Source organism: Pteronotus mesoamericanus, unplaced genomic scaffold (assembly GCF_021234165.1).
Source record: "Pteronotus mesoamericanus isolate MK-2021 breed Mesoamerican mustached bat unplaced genomic scaffold, CSHL_Meso_final contig_291, whole genome shotgun sequence".
Taxonomy (NCBI): Eukaryota; Metazoa; Chordata; class Mammalia; order Chiroptera; family Mormoopidae; genus Pteronotus; species Pteronotus mesoamericanus.
Genome location: NW_026555124.1, coordinates 4220198 through 4238407, shown reverse-complemented (window position 1 = coordinate 4238407; position 18210 = coordinate 4220198). Strand labels below are relative to the sequence as shown.

The following is an 18210-nucleotide window of genomic DNA, read 5'->3' as shown; positions in this document are numbered from 1 at the left end:
CTCTTTCTTTTGGGGGAACTATTTTTCTTCCCCCAACCCCCACGTGGTCAAAATGTCATCATTTTAGACGTCGCCAGTTCCCTGGCCACAGTGACAAGGTCGGGAGATGGCTGATGAGGTCTTCCTTGGACGTTATGAAATGGGAGCTGCCCCCTCTGGTGGCAGAACTATGAGGACGCAAGTTTGCAGCTCTGGTGCCTTGTCCATGGCTGGGTGACTGAGCTTGCCTGCAGACAGAGGATGAAGAGCCCCCCAGGGAGAGCAGCACAGAAAGGGGGTGGTGGTGGTAAGGAAAGCCCAGGTGAGGTTAAAGTCCCTGTTTTCTTTTGAGACCTTCAGCGCTGCCCTCCCTGTCCTGCTCATAGGTTGGCAGGTAGCTTTCTCTTTGATTCTCGAGTTACCCCAGAATGATACCAACAGATCCCCTGTTTGCTTAAGCTATTTAGAGTTGGGTTCTTTCATGTGCCATTTTATAAGGTTCTGGAGCAGGGATCAGGATGGGGTATCAGGAGAGACTACTCTTCTGAAATCACACCATTAAAATAGCAGCCTACCACTCATCACTTAGAGTGGGGGAGCGGAGGCATCCGTTTCAAGCAGTCCATCAGAATTAGCCTCAAGGCCTGCTCAGTTTTAGACAGGGGCTGATTCTGAGGGCAGAGATCCTTAAACACTTTGGGGGAGGGTTTTGTGATGAGAAATCACTTTTTGTAGCTTTAATAGTAGATAGCGAAAGAGGGATAAGTGGAGGAAAATGTCTGAAGCTTGTCTCCCTAGAAAGAGTTGTTAGTTGTGGCTTTGTGTCAGGAGGGAAGCCCACCTGGCTCTCTTGGTTCCCCTTCCGATATTGTTATTGTGCACACGGAGGCAATCTGACTAATAAACCTTCCCTGAACTTGGCTCCTGTTTTCTCGCCTCTCTCAGAACTGAGTGTCCCTCTGCCGCTTGTTTTTTCGCCTCCTGAAATCCTACATATACTTCAAGACTTGTTGAGGATACCACATCCTCCATGAAGCCTGCCATATTGGCCTCAGCTAAGAAATTCATCTCTTGTCTCTTTGATTTACAATAGGGATTTTATAGCTCCCTTAACATTTACCCATTACCTTCTCTCAGTAGTCATAGCTACACTCATTTTATTTTTATGCTAGCATGTAAAACATTAGGTCAAGGGGTTTGCGTACATAATTTCTAAACTCTCATAATTATTCTTTAATTCTGTAATTTCTGTAATTCTATAACTAATATGAACTGTCCACACTTAGGATATAAATAAAAGTCTATATTTTTATTTTTGAATGACTATATTGATATCTCTTACCCCTTATTATTTCCAGGTTTTTGGAGGTATAATTGAGATATAACATTGTGTAAGTTTAAGCTGTACAACATGTTGAGTTGATATTCTTACATATACAAAATGACTACCAGCCTAGTGTTATCTAACACCCCCCCACCTCACATAATAACCACCCTTCTTTTTTGTGGTGAGAACATTTACTCTCTTAGCAGTCTTCAAGTATGTAACACCCCATTGTCAACTACAACCATTATGCTGTACTTTATTAGATCCCTTATTGCCAAGAGTTTACTATGTCTTTGTTCGTTGAGACTTCCCCTCTTCCTGAACTACCCAGTAACTCCAGGAGGTATCGCCCAATAGAACTTACTGCCATGATCTATCATGTGACTATTGAGCACTTGACATGAGGTCAGTGCGAATGAAGAACTGAACTGTAATTTTATCTAATTTTAATTAATTTAGGTTCAACTTTAATAGCCACATGTAGCTAGTGGCTACCCTACTGGATAGCACAGTTCTAGGAGCTTCCACAGTCCAGAAAATTGTTGGCTTCAACTCCTGAACCCAAGTAAAATGCCACTGGGTCCCAAAGCCCCAATAGCTGGTGCTTCCCATCACCAAACGATACTGCTTATCGAGTTCAGTGCAGCACTGCCTGTCACGGTTGCCAGGCCACTGCTGCTGCAAATCTTGGGGGGTATGATCCCATTTCTTTGGGTAACTTTGGCCACACTGCCCATGCTTGGACTCCAAGACTGGAAGTCTTTTTATTCAGGTTTCCTTGCAACACTGCCATCCAGGACTTCTGCAGCAGCCACGGATCAGGATCAGAGGTGAGTTTGTTGTTCCTGCTCTCATGAACCCAGAATCACTGCCCCCTTCTCTGTCCGGGTGATCATCCCTGGGAGTCAGAGGGTTTTTCCTTTTGAACTGTCACATACACAAAGGACTTCCTTTGGGTTCCTCAAAAAAAAAAAAAAAAAAAAGACTCTTAGACAAGGATTCACCTGTAAGTAGTTTATTTAAGAGGTGATTTAGGACTATCAAAGGGAGTTGAGATATAAAATGTAAAGAATATAAAAAACAAAATGAACAAGCAAATAAAACAGAAAACCGATTCATAGGTAGAACAAACTAATGGTTGCCAGGTGGGAAGGGGGTTGAGGGACTGAGTGAAAAAGGTGAAGGGATGAAGAAATACGAATTGGCAGTTACAGAATAGTCATGGGGATGTAGAGTACAGCATAGGGAATATAGGCAATAATATTGCAGTAACTGTGTATAGTGTCAGGTGGGTACTAAACTTATTGGGCAGATCGCTTCATAAATTATATAAATGTCTAACCACCTGAAACTAATATAATATTGAATGTCAACTGTAATTGAAATAATAATTTTAAGAAAGAAAAACATGTCAAACAGTTACCAGTGGGCAACTGAAGTCCAGTCCTCCCAGAGAGACCTAGGAGGTAGTGTAGAACATGCTCTGGAGTTACCCCAACTGAGAGGCAAGTGAGATGGCACCTACCCACCAAACCCCCAATGGTCGTGGGTTGAGGGCTTCTCCTGGTGGCGCTAGGTCCCCTGCACTCCCAGAGTGCTCTGACAGAGGCCAAGCGTGCTCCCACAAGCTACTGCCATTTGTAGTAAGAAGTCCCGGGAGTGTGGGGTGACGATGCCTGCTCCCGGGCCCTGGACAATGGAGTACTCGTACTTCCTTTTACAATATTGGCTGCTTTAACTGGTCCTGGGGTGCTCACACCTCTCCTTCTAGGATTAGCCTCCCTGGACGTTTCTCACAAGAAAAGTAGACTCTGCTACAATGGTAAAACCTGGGGCAGGGAGCTTCGTCTCTGGTGAGCTACCCCATTTCAAGTTGGTTTGCCCATTAGGTAGTATACTGGCTATCCAATGTTCTAAGGGCATCAAATAAAACTTTTATGTGGTCTGAAAAGCACAATAGGAATTAAATTGAAACCACTTTCACAAGTTCTAACAGCATTAACTTTATATAAAAGAAAGGGGTTTATAATTTGAAGGTCTCTCAAAATTGCAGATTTTAAATGTACACATTTTCATAAGCTCTTGCCTTTCTCAGTTTCAGTAGGAATGAGCATCATTACATTGGCAGAATGTGAATAAGGTGTATGGGGTCCCATAAGCACAAAGTGAAAACACAGTTTTTGAAAGGTAACAGAATTAAACAATGGAGTCTGTTCTTAAACACAGCCACGTGGGATTTAGTGATGTGGGAGTCACTCTGGAGGTGAACTCAGTGTTCCTTCATGGTAAAAGCATTTGGCTTGGTTTAAAAGAAAGCTCATTGGTAACAGTATCTTCTCACACTACTTTCTGAGGCCTGATATACAAGGATTTTTCTTTTTACTTTATATTTAATTGCAAACTTAATTGGGTCTAAATTTGCAATCTCTCCAGATATGCAGAATATTAATAACAGAGGAGCTACTAAGCAGTGTATTGCTTCTCATTGAATATTCAGTGTGTGATGTGAGGATTTATCTTGTAAATATCACTGGTCATAGCCTTGTAAAATCAGAGATACTTCATCTACAGTTTGGCTTTGAATATAGAGCAAATGGAGGGAGAACGGATTTTTTTAAATGAAAATATCAAAAAAGATAATTAATATTTCATAGTCTTAATTAAGTTTTCCACTGAACATTGATTTTTAATGTTATTTGGGGTGTAAGGTGTGATTATTGCTTTCGTAGTCAAATCAGATAATCTGGTCACAAAGGTAAATGTTAAAAGGTAATGTGAATACATCTTGTTTGGCTTGAGAAATTAGTCATTAAGTTCCTCAGTTAACTCTGTGCTCATTATGTAGAAATTATATAAGTGAGTTAGATTGTAAACTTTTATATTATGAAGCAAGTTATTAAACATGTTGGTTTGGGGCCCACTAGTGAGAGATGTATGAATTGCTAGATTTGGGGGGAAAAGAGAAATCTTGCACCCAGAAGCATGGAATAAACCAAGTTTTCCAGTATATTAACAAGCATTATAGGTTTAACAGATCACCTAGCATAGTAGGTTGGTCAGCGCTTCTGTACTAATAGATACGTGATCCTTGAAGTCAGCCAGAATTACCTCTGCAGACTCACCTGCCAACACAGTAGAGGTGAGCCACGTATACCAAACAGGGTTAGAGTGAATAATTGCCCAAGACCATCCAACCTTTGATCATGACTCACTTTCCCTTTGGCCTCATCTTTCCATCTTGAAGCAGTTCACTCCAACACCCTGAACATCTGCCCTTGCTCTCTGGGATGTCAACTCCTTCTCTCTTTTTACCTGCTTTTTTTCAGGGACTCTCCCTGCTTCAGCTTCTATTCTGATGATTTAGCTAATCTCTGGCTGGGTCAGCCCCTGATCTCCTCAGGGTTGAGGCAGGATTGGGGGAGAAACGGGAAAGAGACTAGAACTTCAGATTCTACAGGGGCTGCAGAGTGTGCTAAGATCAAAAAAAAAAAAAAAAAAAAAAAAAAAAAAAGGCAAAATGAGAGCCAGTCTGGGAGCCTTGGAGAAGTAGCCAAGAGCAAGGGAACCAGTACTAACTTACTGGCAGGGATTGAGTTTTGTATAAAGTAGGATATGCTAGGATGTGCTGTAATAACAAACAGCCCTGAATCAGTGTTTTAACAAAATGAAAGTTACTTCTTATACAAAGAATCCAGTGTGGTATGGTGTGATGATCTGCTCCACACAGTCATTCAGGGATTCAAGCTAACCAAGGCACTGCTAATTTATTATCTGCATCTTCTGGGTCATGTAGACTTTATATTCCACAGCAGGAGAAAAGAGACTGGAGAATATGGCATGGGCTTTTCACTGCCTCATTACAAAGATGATACATTCACTTCAGGTCCTATGTCATTGGCTAGAACTAGTCAGATGCTTCTGTAAATTTAAGGGGGTCAGGAATGTAGGAGAGCTGGTATAATATTTGAAACCATATGCATTCTTGTGTAATGTTTCGAACTAGTCAAGCAACATCTCAGAAGGAAATGTTTCACCTTCTGGGCATCATTTGGTTGGGAGAGTTTCCTGCCCTTTGGAGTCATATACTTCATGTACAAAATAGAGCTGATATTTCATAAATTGTTGCTACCATTTATTACATTAAGTACATTACAAGGATGCCCTCATACAATCTTTATAACCCTAAAGATTATTACTATTAGCTACCCTACTGTACAGATAGAACTACTGACTTTCAGAGATGTTAAAGTCATATAGCTAGTAAATGGCAGAGCTGGCATTCAAATCTAGGTCTAAATCCAATGTCTCATGTCTGATTGCTAGAATTAAAAAGAATATAACATACCTTGCATTTACTAGGAGTTCAGTAACATTGATTTTCTTGTTCTTTTCTTTTCCTTCCTTTCTCCCATCCCTGGGACTCCAGCCAAATAACTCTCCACCTGTTAGGGATTCCTTTAGGGATTTCTCTCTAGATAAGAGCCAGAAAACCGCTTACACAATGGTTTCTTGAACTGAGCAGGTGACGGGAGAGAGCTGGGGGTGTGGAGGCTGGGACACAAACTCTTGCCAGCCCACTGCTGCCTTTCTGCCCGCTACGGGGCGGGGGGAGGTCGGTGAAGGAGGGGACAAGAAAGAGTGCTGGGCTTATTTACCTCTTCAAAAATAAGAATAAGAGGAATGGGCTTCATCCCTTCCTTCTTATTTTTTGCAATATTTCTGGCTTTAGTGTTGTTTCAGTGGTTTGTTTACACCTGGAGATAGCGATTAACTTGGTAATATTAACGTTTCTCCCATTTAGAGCAGTAAAGCTCCACTATTTCCCAGCCCTTCTCAAAAATTAAGTCATTTAAACCTCATTCTTAAAAATATGTGGCTCCATCAAGCAGATCCTGCTTTCCTCCAATCCTGAGAGCTGGGTGGCCTGGGTCAATGAGCTGAAGGCTACATCTTGAAAATATGACTCTGTGTTTTTTTTAAATTTAGAGAAAAATGGACCATGCCTCTTATGGTACTCAGCATGGAGCCTGGGTAATTTCTTTTCTTTTATTTCATTCTGTAAAATAACTGGATGACTGCCAGGGAAAAGTAATTTGGGACACAGTTCTTAGTGTCTATTATATTGAACTACTCTGAAAACTCCAGGCTGCCACTTGATATGAGCTTTAGGGTCTTAAAGGGTATCTTGAGTCTTCATGCATGGAAAGCTTGATACTTTGTCTTTTTCATCTAGTTCCCACTTAAAAAATTTATAGCAGATCCCAGAATTATTTAGAAACTCTCTGTGATCAAATGCTAATAAATGTCTGCATCAGCTAAATGTCCTGCTGTTTTGCTTATTGCTTATTATGTGATGGGTAACAGGCCATTTTCTTAGTAATTTTAAGGATAATGATTCACTACCATTAGTCCAGGAAGGCCAAATTATTTTTTAGTTAAAAGTCTAAATTCTACTCTCCTGGCATAACTTGGTAAGTGAGGTATAATCCTGAGACTTGCCTGTCTGAGGACTGGAAGCCAACCAATTTGTTAGTTTTTCGAATTTTGGCCTCAAAAGGAGTTGTGGGGTCTCACGTCTTCTTTGTTGCTGGGAATTGCTGTTGGTGTTGAGAACGTCTTGAATCAGGAAGTCAGGCTTTGACCATGGGATACTGAGTCACCAAATGGAAGGCATGCTGCATCCCGTAGGGTGCTCAAGGGTTTCGAAGTCGTTCTCCTCCACCTGCTTTGCACATGAGGAAGCAACACAGCACAGAGAGCATGCAGCTCTTGGGCAATATGCAACTGTCCTAAACAGCCAATATGCTCAATCAACCCCAAGGCCACAGGGAGCTTGTAATGAGAAAATAGAGGAAGAATAATTGGACACTGGAGGAATTGGTTCATCTATCACATTTTCTTTTAGCTTTAAAGAAGAATCTTCCTGTCCTTTCTCTGGACATTTCTACTCTTATTGTCAAAACCATTTATTTGGCAGGGGTACTTGTCACATCCTCTTCCTGTTGTGAGTGAAATTATCATGTATAAGAGTCTAATATCTCAAGTAGATGGAGAGTTCCTCAAGGCGAAGGGCTGAGTTTCTACACTCCTTTGTGTCCTTGAGCCTTCCAGATTTGAACTTCATACATAATAATGCATAATGCACCACTCATTATTATAGATTGTGCATTATTGTATTGAATTATTATTTTGATCATTATGATTCATTATTAATACCTGATGAAAATTCAGTCAATGTTAAAAGTACACATGATGCTATCTTTCCCATGCATTCCTGTAGAGTCAAGACCCAAAGCTTTTGTGTAAGGAACTTGCTTTATAGAAGGTTTATACTCAGAATGAAGTTTATTTAATTCAGTGAATATTTAGAGCTTCTATCATGTGAAAGTTTATAGGCTTTTAAAAAGAAAAGTGTATTCAAGCCCTTGATGAGTTTATAGTGTAATATATGAATGATGAATAGATTTCAACTTAAATGTCTACCTCTCTTAATTGATGGTGGCATCTTAGATTGCTGATAAGAATTATGAAGTTTGGTCTAGATTCAGTAGGTTAATAATATATACCATTTAGTTAAAGAATGGAGAATGGTAGCATGGGTGTTTAGTTAAGGAATTCAAAGTCTAGATAGTAAGAAGGAGTTTCTATTTAGTAGAATCCAATCAATCAATACCTTAATTGAATTTGTTTAGTACAATATATATACCAAATATATGTATTATATGAAATGATTATGTATTAATGTGCTCATGCTGCCATAACAAAATGTCATAGACTGGGTGGCTTAAACAACAGATATTCATTTTCTTATACTGGAGGCTAGAAGTTCAAGATCAAGGTTCTGGTCTGTTCAGTTCTTGTGAAGGCTCTTTTTCTGGCTTATAGACAACTGCTTTTTATATGTATCTGAACTTTTTTTTAAATGAAAATTATGAGAGATGAAAGAGAATGATAGGGTCTGATGGAATTAGGGTCCCAGCCTTATAACCTCTTTTAATCTGAATTACTTTCTTAGAGGCCCCATCTCCAAATACAGCCACATTGGTGGTTAGGGCTTCAATATACAGATTTGGGGAAGTTGCATTCAGTCCATACATAGCAATATGTGGTATAAAATGTTGGTTTATGTTTTTTTTCTTTTTTGGAGGAGGGCATATCATAGGAGTTATAGATCTAGACAGGTTTATCATTTTAAAAGGAACAAAATACCAAAATCAATTTCTTTTTTAAAAAGATTTTATTTATCTATTTTAAGAGAGAGTGGAAGGGAGGGAGAAAAAGAAGGAGAGAAACATACATGAGACAAATATCAACTGGTTGCCTTTCACACACACGCCTCCAACCAGGGACCCAGTCCGCAACTCAGGCATGCGCCTTGACTAGGAATCGAACTGGTGACCTTTTGGTCCACAGGCCAGTGCTCAATCTACTGAGCCACACCATCCAGAGCTCAAAATCAATTTCTTAATTAATGTTTTTACATTAGTTGCATTTATTAGTGTTAAATACATTTGAGTTTATTGGCTGTTCATTGTAACTCAAGTAATCTACATAATTCATTTTTTACATAATTCAAATTTAAAAATTATATCAAAGAAGCCAATAGTTCAAAGTAACAGGTGGTAGATGGGTTTGCAAGTGCATATTTAACAAAAAAATTATGTACTTTTCTAAATCTTAGTGACACCTTAAAATCACTAAGTATTAAAAAAATGCCGTTTTCCAAATGATGTTAACTGCAAACTTTTTGCATTGAAATCTCCCTCTATTCCTCTACTAGCCAACATGTCTTATTTTGGTGTGTGCATAATAGACTAAAAATATCACAACTGTTTTTATTGATATATCAATTACACTGAAATTTAAAAAAATGTAATTTCTTAAAGTAACACTTTCCATCAGTGAAATTTAAATCTGGATCAAGGCTTGTTTTTGTTGTGTGTGAGGTTTTTTATCTTCTTCCAAGATGATTTGATTATTGAAGTAATAAAATACTAGAGCTAACTATTATTACCCATAGAAAAATAGAAAGTCAGTGTTTTGATTTCAACCCCATCCAACTCTTGCTTGTCCCTCTACCCCTCCAGGGATTTATATGTCAGAATAAAAGACACTTAAATAACATTTATGCTTTATTATTAAAGTAAAAGCTGACCTGAGTTTTACTGTGACTCTTAATTTCAAATGGATCCCCATGCCTTGTCAGTTCTTGCTCGTCCTGACGTGACTAAACTGTAGGACACCCACGCTGGCGATAAAATGGATTCTCTTGATTTTAATCGCAAGCAGAACCTTCATAAAATGTTTGGTGAATTATTGCTTAGGGTCTAGAAAATTATAGGAGAAATTTTGTTTGTTCATATTTCTATCTCAAAATGACTTTCTCTTTAATTATTATTAATATGGGAATGATGCAGTAGCTCAAGGTGACACACTGAAGTATAATGGAGTAATGATTGAAATGTGAAAAATATCTGAGAGTTTGGTAAATAAGGAAGCATATCATTTTAAGAATATAGCATGTAAATAATCTCCTTTTCATGCCTTTGAGAAATAATACAGTATAATAGGTGAAATTATAATCTATTATAGTTACTGATGTTTTATAGTATTTTTCCAATTATAATACATATCCATTATAGATTAGAAAAAAGAATATAAAATTATACATAATTCTACCACTCAATATTCACTGATCTTATATATTAATATAGAGGTAACTACTATTAACATTTTAATGTATATCCTTCTTGTTTTCAAAATTGGAATTACTAACATTTTAGAACGCTGTATTTGCTTAATAATGTATTAAAAACATTTTCTTACATCATTAAACATTAATTAAATATAGCTATACGATATGTTTAATGATATAGAATGAGACATATATCAACTGGTTGCCTTTCACACACACACTACCTAATGTTTAATGATATAGAATTATATTTCTATATGATATTATATTTCTAGCATATAGGTATATCATAACTTATTTAACCAATCTGCTAAATATTATTTGCAATTTTCTGTTATTTCAAGTAATATTACCTCAAAGATCATATTATATAAATATGGTTATACATAAATTATTTTTATTTTGATAAATTTCTAAAGTGAATATTAGGTTAAAAGTGAGTCTTAGGTTAAAGGCTGTAAATATTTTTATGGTTCTCAGTAAGTGTTGCTTTTCAGAAAGATGTACCATTTTACGTTCCTATCAGTAATTTCAAAGTACCCCTTTCTCTATACTTTTGGTGATACAAACTGTTATCATTTTTTATGCTTGTCAATTTGATAGACAAAAGTAGGATATAGTACAGTTATTCACTTATACACTTAACTCTGGGCTTAGATCAGAACAAAGAAGTGTAGAAGGAAGACTTGTCAGGCTGTCTTATTGCTCTAAAGACTAATTTGAGATCAAAACCTTTTTATTAATGCATTCAATAAATGTTTTCTGAGCACCTCTGCAGATATGAAAAAAAATTAGAATGTAAAATTTAATATTTGTGAAGTTAATAATGTTCCTTATTTGATGGCACATTAACGCTGTCATGCTGGGATGCTTTCCTCTTTTATTTTATTGTTTCCTCTCCTTTTAGCCTGATTCCCACTCTTTTTACCTTTTCTTCCATAAGCAGCCATTCTAGTGGGTTTAACATATATATTGTATATGCATGCTTCCTTGAAGAATGTATAGTGTTTTGTGGTTTTGAATTTGTGGTTTTAAGTTACATAAATTTTATTCACAAACTGTGCATTACCATACATTTTTTACTACTAAACTCTACATTAAAAAAAAAATTAAATTCTATCCTTGTTGTGAGAAAGTTTACATTTTTGCTTCTAATTGTTGCAAAAATTCCACAGTGTACACCTGAGGTCCAAACAAGTAGGAAAACGTGCTCAATTCATGGCATAATCAAATGAACATTTGTGTGTCACCTTTTTGAATAAAGGAGATAATGATTAGTTATGTAGTTACATATGTCTACAATGAGTCTATAAATTTCTGAGAGGTTGCAAGAGCTTTAGGAAAGCTTAAGTTAATCGCACCCACTTAGGGATTCAGTAATCTTGGGGGAAGTAAGACCGTCTTTTCACCCTGCTCATACATCCAGTGGGGCATATGTGTCACGCCATTGACTTTGGGAAGGGGCTCTGGCGTCAGGTCCTGCGGTGTGCCTCTCCCATCCTGCCATGTGGAACTGCAGCCAGGAAGACAATACTGCCTTGTGCCTTATATCTTGATTTTCATTCACAATGCCTGACATCTATGAGCTACTCGAAATATGTTGAATGGTCCAGTGAAAAGGAATCAAAGATTCATCTTATGGCAATAAAATAGGAGACACGGATCCCTTGTGCCTAAGCAGGGGGATTACAAAACAAACAAACAAACTTGTAATTCTGCATACAGAATTCACACATGTCTTTTCGTCCTTTGCAAGTATTTACAATATACACTTTCAGGACAGAGCATCCAGGTTGGCGTGCCACAGCTCCAACCCTTTTCTCTCAGTGCCACAGAAAGACGTGGTCCTCTATCTGTGCCTAGTGATGGCCTGGCTCGTGGTCCCAAGAAGCATCTGAAGCATGTAGCAGCTCCAAAGCACTGGTTGCTGGATAAACTGACCAGCATGTATGTTCCTGGGCCACCCACGGTCCCCACAAGCAGTGTTTCCTAACAGGAAATGAAGTAGAGAAGATCCGCATGCAGCAGTTCGTTCAGATTGATGGCAGGATCCCAACCGAGGTAACCTACTCTGCTGGTTTTATGGATGTCATCAGTGTTGACAAGACTGGAGAGAATGTCAATCTGATCTATGACACCAACGGTCGCTTTGCTGTTCATCGTATCCCACCTGAAGAGGCCAAGTACAAGTTGTGCAAAGTGAGAAAAATCTTTGAGAGCACAAAAACAAGCCCTCATCTGGCAACCCATGACGCTTGCACCGCCCACTACCCTGATCCTCTCGTCAAGGGGACCAGCACCATTCATCTTGATTTGGAGACTGGCTAAATGAGTGGTTTCATCAAGTTTGACACCGGTAACCTAGGTATGGTGACCAGACGTGCTACCCTGGCATCGCCAACAGAGAGACAGTCTGGTTCTTTTGATGTAGTTCATGTGAAAGATGCCAGTGGCATCAGCTTTGCCACCCAGCTCTCCAATGCGTTTGTTATTGGCGAAGCGAGCAAACCCATGGATTTGCCTTCCCCATGGAAAGGGTACCCGCCTCACCATTGCTGAAGAGAGAGACAGGGACTGGGAGCCAAACAGAGCAATGAGTGGACTGAGCTCTGGGTGACATAATGGGAAGAACCAGTGTGCTTTGTTAAAGACAATGCAGCATGGAAAAAAAATAGAATACTACTCTCCTTAGTCCTTTTTCACTTAGGTGAAACCGATAAGTTGAAGCTAATGAAATATGGATGAAATTGATATGTGCCATTTTTATGCCCAGGCATGTAAAGCCAGTGTGCCACGCCCATGTTCTCTTTTCCCTTCTCTGGCAACCCAGGTCACATGTTCCGGATTGTGCAGCCACCCAATGGCAAGGCATTAGATGGTCTTGGGACTGTTTGGAGAGAGACCCTGCCCCCTGCCAGTGCGCACCGGGGGCTGGAAGTTAGAGAGTGTTGGAGAGAGGATGACACATTCAGTAATCTGGCCAGGAAGCCCTAATGGGGTGTTTAAGTTGAGAGCTGAAAGCCTGAAGAAAGTGAGGGAACTGGGGCACCTAGGACAGGAGTATTCTGAACGGACGGAGCAGCAAGTACAAAAGCCCTAAGGTGGGACTGAGTTTGGTGTGTTAAAGGAAGCAGGACAAAGCCAGTGTGACTGAAGCAGAGTGAACAAATGAGAAAGTAATAGAGATAAGGCCACACTGATGTCTGGACGTAGGGGAGGTCATTGTAAGGACTTTGGCTTTCACTTTGAGTGACATGGGAGACATTGGAGAGTTCTTCATATTAGAATGACATGACCTCATTTATTTTTAACCAACATTGAGAATAGACCAAGTGTAGCAAAGGGAAGAGGCAGGGTGTGCAGTTAGCAGGCTGCAGCCATAACCCAGGCAGGGGATGGTGGTGGCTTGAATTAGGGTGATAACAGTAGAAGTGGTATGAGGCAGTCAAATTCTGGGGTATTTTGAAGGCAGAGCCAATAGAATTATAGATCATTAGATGAGGGGTATGAGAGGAAAAAGTCAAGGATGACTGCATGGCTTGGGGCCTGTGTAACTGGGAGAAGGCAGTGGCTATTTGCTGAGATGGGGGAGACTGCAGGAGGAGCAAGTTCGGGCGGCCATCATGAATTCAGGTTCGGATGGGTTAGGCTGGAGATGCCCATTGAACTTGCAAGTGTTGATGAAGGGAAGTTTCACCAGGGTGCATGGGCAAGGAGCCTGGCCTGGTGAGAATGACAGGGATGGTGACGCTGTTCATCTGGGACATGGAGGTCCAGGTTCTCTCAGAGGAGACTCAAATACTAAGAGCATTTGGGGGCCTGTTCCATGATTTCTGTTGCGCAGGCTGGCCTGGAATTGGGTTTCCCAATTACTATGATTAAGCTGACTTTCTATAAAATGAGCCGTTGATCTAACAGCAAATACATTTCCACATGAGTGCTATCCATTTGGCAGTGAAAATGTCAGGGTTTCACACTGTTTGTGTGAAAAATCACCTAAAACCACCATTCTTGAAGCTTCTGCCTCCTTGAGTTTGGGATTCAGATCTCAGGGATGAACACTGAAAGTTATTTTAAGGCAAGGCAATTTATATTTATTCTTCCAGCATAAAAAATTACATTTCCACACCAGAGTTATGTTTGGTTTCTAAATCTGTTATCATGGCAAGAACTATGTTACCCAGCTTTCCCTGGTTGCATTGTTTATATTTCTTAGCCAATAACATCTAAATCTTCTTTTAAAATCTCCCTTGGAATTTCTGTTTATTTCAACCCTTTGCTTTATGAAACATTCATATATTTTGTGCATGAACTTTATATGGGGGAATTTTAGATGCCACCCCTCTTCTTTTGGAAGCGACTAATGTCAGCCCCACACCAGGTGCCACACATTCCACTCCTAATTGTCACACATGTGTTGAACTTGACAGCACCCTGCCATGGATGGTAAACAGTGATTCATTCTGTATGCTCCAGCTCTGCACAAGTGTTATTTCTGAGACTCAGAACTCGCTGGATGCTTTGTCAGTTGTTATTCCTGTTTATCTCCCTGTTCGTTCACATGATTCCTTACTTTGTCGACTCATTTTGTATTTTGACTTCTTCTTGCTCTCCTTTTTTTTGAATTTTCTCTGTTCTCTTATTCATCACTGAGCAGAAATTGAATGTGCTGCACAGACCTGCCATGCCAGTCCAGGGGAAAGCTGTGCTTCTCCCACTGAAAAGAAGGGTTCAGCATTGTACCCTTGACCTTTGTAAGTCACACAACTCAGATGCTTGCTTGGGTGGCCCCAGGTACAAAATTAGGAGGAAGTTTCCTTTGAACAAACTGTGAAATGCCCTTTGTTGGGGTCGTACATGGAGCACAAAGCCACGATCAGTCCAGAATCACCAATGAAATTGAGGGAGCCAAAGACAAGTCTCCGAGGTCCTTGATTCTGGAGAAGAGAAGAGGCCATTTCTCAGATCAGTGTTAATGTGGTGGGTGGGGTCATTGTGTTCACTTGTGGCTACTGTGTTCTACACTGGGCTGCCCAGCTGAATGGCAGACAGGGGCTGGAATGAGCCTGTGGGCTACCATGAACCTACTTTTGATTTTATATGTCCATTTGACTGGGCCATGGGGCGCCCAGATATTGGGCCATGCATCATTCTGTGAGGGAGTTTCTGGATAAAATTAGTATTTCAATCAGTAGAGTGTGTAAAGCAGATTGTCCTCCTGAATGTGAGTGGGCTTCATCTAATCAACTGAAGACCCAAATAAACAAAAAAAACCAAGTCAGGGAGAATTTGCTCTCTGCCTGACTGGCTGCCAGCTGGGACATTAGTCTTCTTCTGCCTCTGGAGTTGGACTGGAACTTACACCATCAGCTCTCCTGGTCCTCAGCCCAGGGACTCCGACTGGAGCTATGCCATTGGTTCCCTGGGGTCTCCAGTTCATGAACTGCAGATCTTGGGACTTCTCAGCCTCCCTAAGAAAGTGAGCTAATTCCTTCTAAAGGGATACATTAATACACTACTGGAGACACTACCCAAGGAGGAGGTGCCTTCTGCTAATTCATACAAAGTTTCCTTTGGGACTAACCAAGGCTCTGGTAGTGGGTGTAGAGTGGACATGAAGAGGTAGGAAAGGGGCTCACACACACACACACACACACACACACACACTTATATATATATATATAAAATTTGAAAAGTTATGTGGGGAGACCTAATACAACTGGAATTATCTTATGGAAGGTGGGTCCCTTGTAGTACATACAGGTTTTCTTTACTAGGTGAATATTCTAAGAACCCACCTATATCAGTGTACCATCTGACCTTGTTGTGAGAGGCTGTGTTCGGCTTCAGTGAATTGTTTTGAAGACTCTTTCAATGTGTTTGCCCATTTCATGATGGGTGACTTATGAGCGTACTCGTCCATACCACGCACACTGAGTGTTCAGCAGTTTTTGACCAAAAAACGGCATGACTCCCATGTTCCACCTTCCCTATTCACCTGGTCTTGCCCTGAGCAACTTACTTTGTTTCCCTGCAGGAGAAAAAGCCCTCAAAGGGGAACATTTTGCCGATGTGAAAGAGGTGAAACAAAACACAATGGCAGGAGTACTAAAAGGCATCAAAATCGACAAGTTCACAAACTGTTTTGAGCAGTGGAAAAAAAATGTCTCAATAAGTGTATTGCATCAAATGAAGAGTACTTTGATGGTGACTGAGGTTTAAACGCCTAAGAATAAATGTACGTTTTTCTATGCACATCTTCTAAGTGCTGTAAAGGCATGAACCTGCGCTTATACAAATGTGTACGCTCACATACACGTATCTTGGGACTATTTTGTTCATCAATTTTCTAAAACAGCACTCAGACTGCACATACTCAGGACACCATGGTATCGCACAGATCACTGCAAAAGAGGGTGAATGTGAGAAAATACATGCCTGACATATTGTCCTCAAAATAAGAATTACTGTTGCTGCTCTTTCACAGCAGGGGAGTGAAAGGGGAGCAGTGATGTTATCATGCACTTGAGAGTTCTTTGTGCCCCAGGGAGAAGATGAAAGTCAATGAACCAGAGAACCAATGTTTTCTTTTTGTTTTGTTTTCAGTTGCTACCCAAATTGGTTTCACAATTTCTTTTACTTTTACGTAACCTTTCCTCTGGGGCATTTAATGCAGCTTACAGCAACACATTCATCCACAGTGCCGACTCTGGAAAGACCACCTCGGAGGAATACCATATTGTATTTGTGATTATTCATAACAGATTTCTCAACTATTTTCTAAAGTTTTGTGGCACATCCTCCTAGGAGGGTAGCTGAAGTTCTAGGCCAAGAATGTTTAGGAGAAAATGGTAGAAGCAGGTTATTGGTCAGCCCTTCAGGATTATCTTTACCTGACATCATTGCTTACCCAAAATCCAATTCTAGGTCACAAGGCTGCACCCTGCGAGGAACAGGAAGGAGGTTAGTGAAGACTTTTGGGCTCTAGCTACTTTACATCCTCCTTAAGGAGACAAGATGTTCAGGAATAAAGGATTGGCGGGCGCTGTTCCCCTAGTCACACTACCCCTAAATATGATTGAGGCTTGGCTAAGTCTATGGTGGAATTTCCTGCAAGCTGAGGAATTTCTAAATTTTGAGGAATTTCCTCTAGTTCACCAAACCTCTATTGGTTATTGGTTTAGCTCAGTGCTTTTCAAACTTGGATGTTCATATTAGTCACCTGGGGATCTTGTCAAAAGGTAGATTCCCATTCAGTAGTTCTGGAGTGGGGACAGAGATCCTGAACTTCCAACAAGGTCTCCAGTGAAGCTGAGGCTGCTGGTCCATGAACTACACTATGAATAGTAAATGCCCAGAAAAAAGTTAATTTCTCAGGACCTCAATTTCTTTCCTGCTCTTTCTCTTGATGGTACCACTGTGTGACTGTGGCCTCTACTCCCTGTTGCTATTGTTTCCAGTCTCATTCCCCATCTATTGCTAAAAGAGTATTTAAGATTGGTCTTCTAGCACTCAAACTTACTTTGGGTTTATTTGGCCAACTTTAGGTGGCCTATCTTCTGGTTCTTTTTCAAGTCTCTAAAACATGTCACTTTCAGGTTCCAAGGAATTTGGAATGAGTTTCCCCAAAAGTGGAATTCTTCAGCTATGCTGAGTATTTCCCCAAAGACTGTGGTGGTCTTTGTCTCCCATTCTTGCTGGGGAATGTTAACTCACGGCGTGTGGGAAGTAACATTAGCCCTAGAATCTTATTCATGGCTCCTCATGGCTCGGCATACAGGATTCACAGGATACTCTCAGGCTTTCCAAAGACCCAGAAATTAATGCATAACTTAGGTTGTCACCATGACTCTCACTGCAAAGAGAACAAATAAAACTTGTGCGAGGCAGGCAGGCAGGCAGGCAGGCAGGCAGGCAGGCAGGCACAGAGATCCCGTATGCTGTTCTACTGACCCATGACACCAGAATCAGCCAAGAAGCAGCCTTCAAATATACATTTCAGGGGCCTCAGCTGAAGCCAATTGGATCAGCATTCCTGGGGGTGGGGGGAGTTTGTGTTGTTATAAAGCACAGAGTGGCTAGGCGCTTGCTATGCTGATGAGCAAACATTAAACGCCTTCAGTTTATCCAGCCACTAAAAGAGTGACTGAGCACCTACTGTGGGTCAGACATAACACAAACACAGCTCCTCCCTTCATGCCTTCCCGAG

The 18210-nt window shown here is 40.3% G+C and overlaps 1 pseudogene; it reads left to right on the top strand.

The window, feature by feature from the left end:
• LOC129072017 (40S ribosomal protein S4, X isoform-like) overlaps positions 1-12618 on the top strand; it is a 132826-nt pseudogene extending 120208 nt beyond the window's left edge.
• The last annotated feature ends 5592 nt before the right edge of the window (positions 12619-18210 follow it).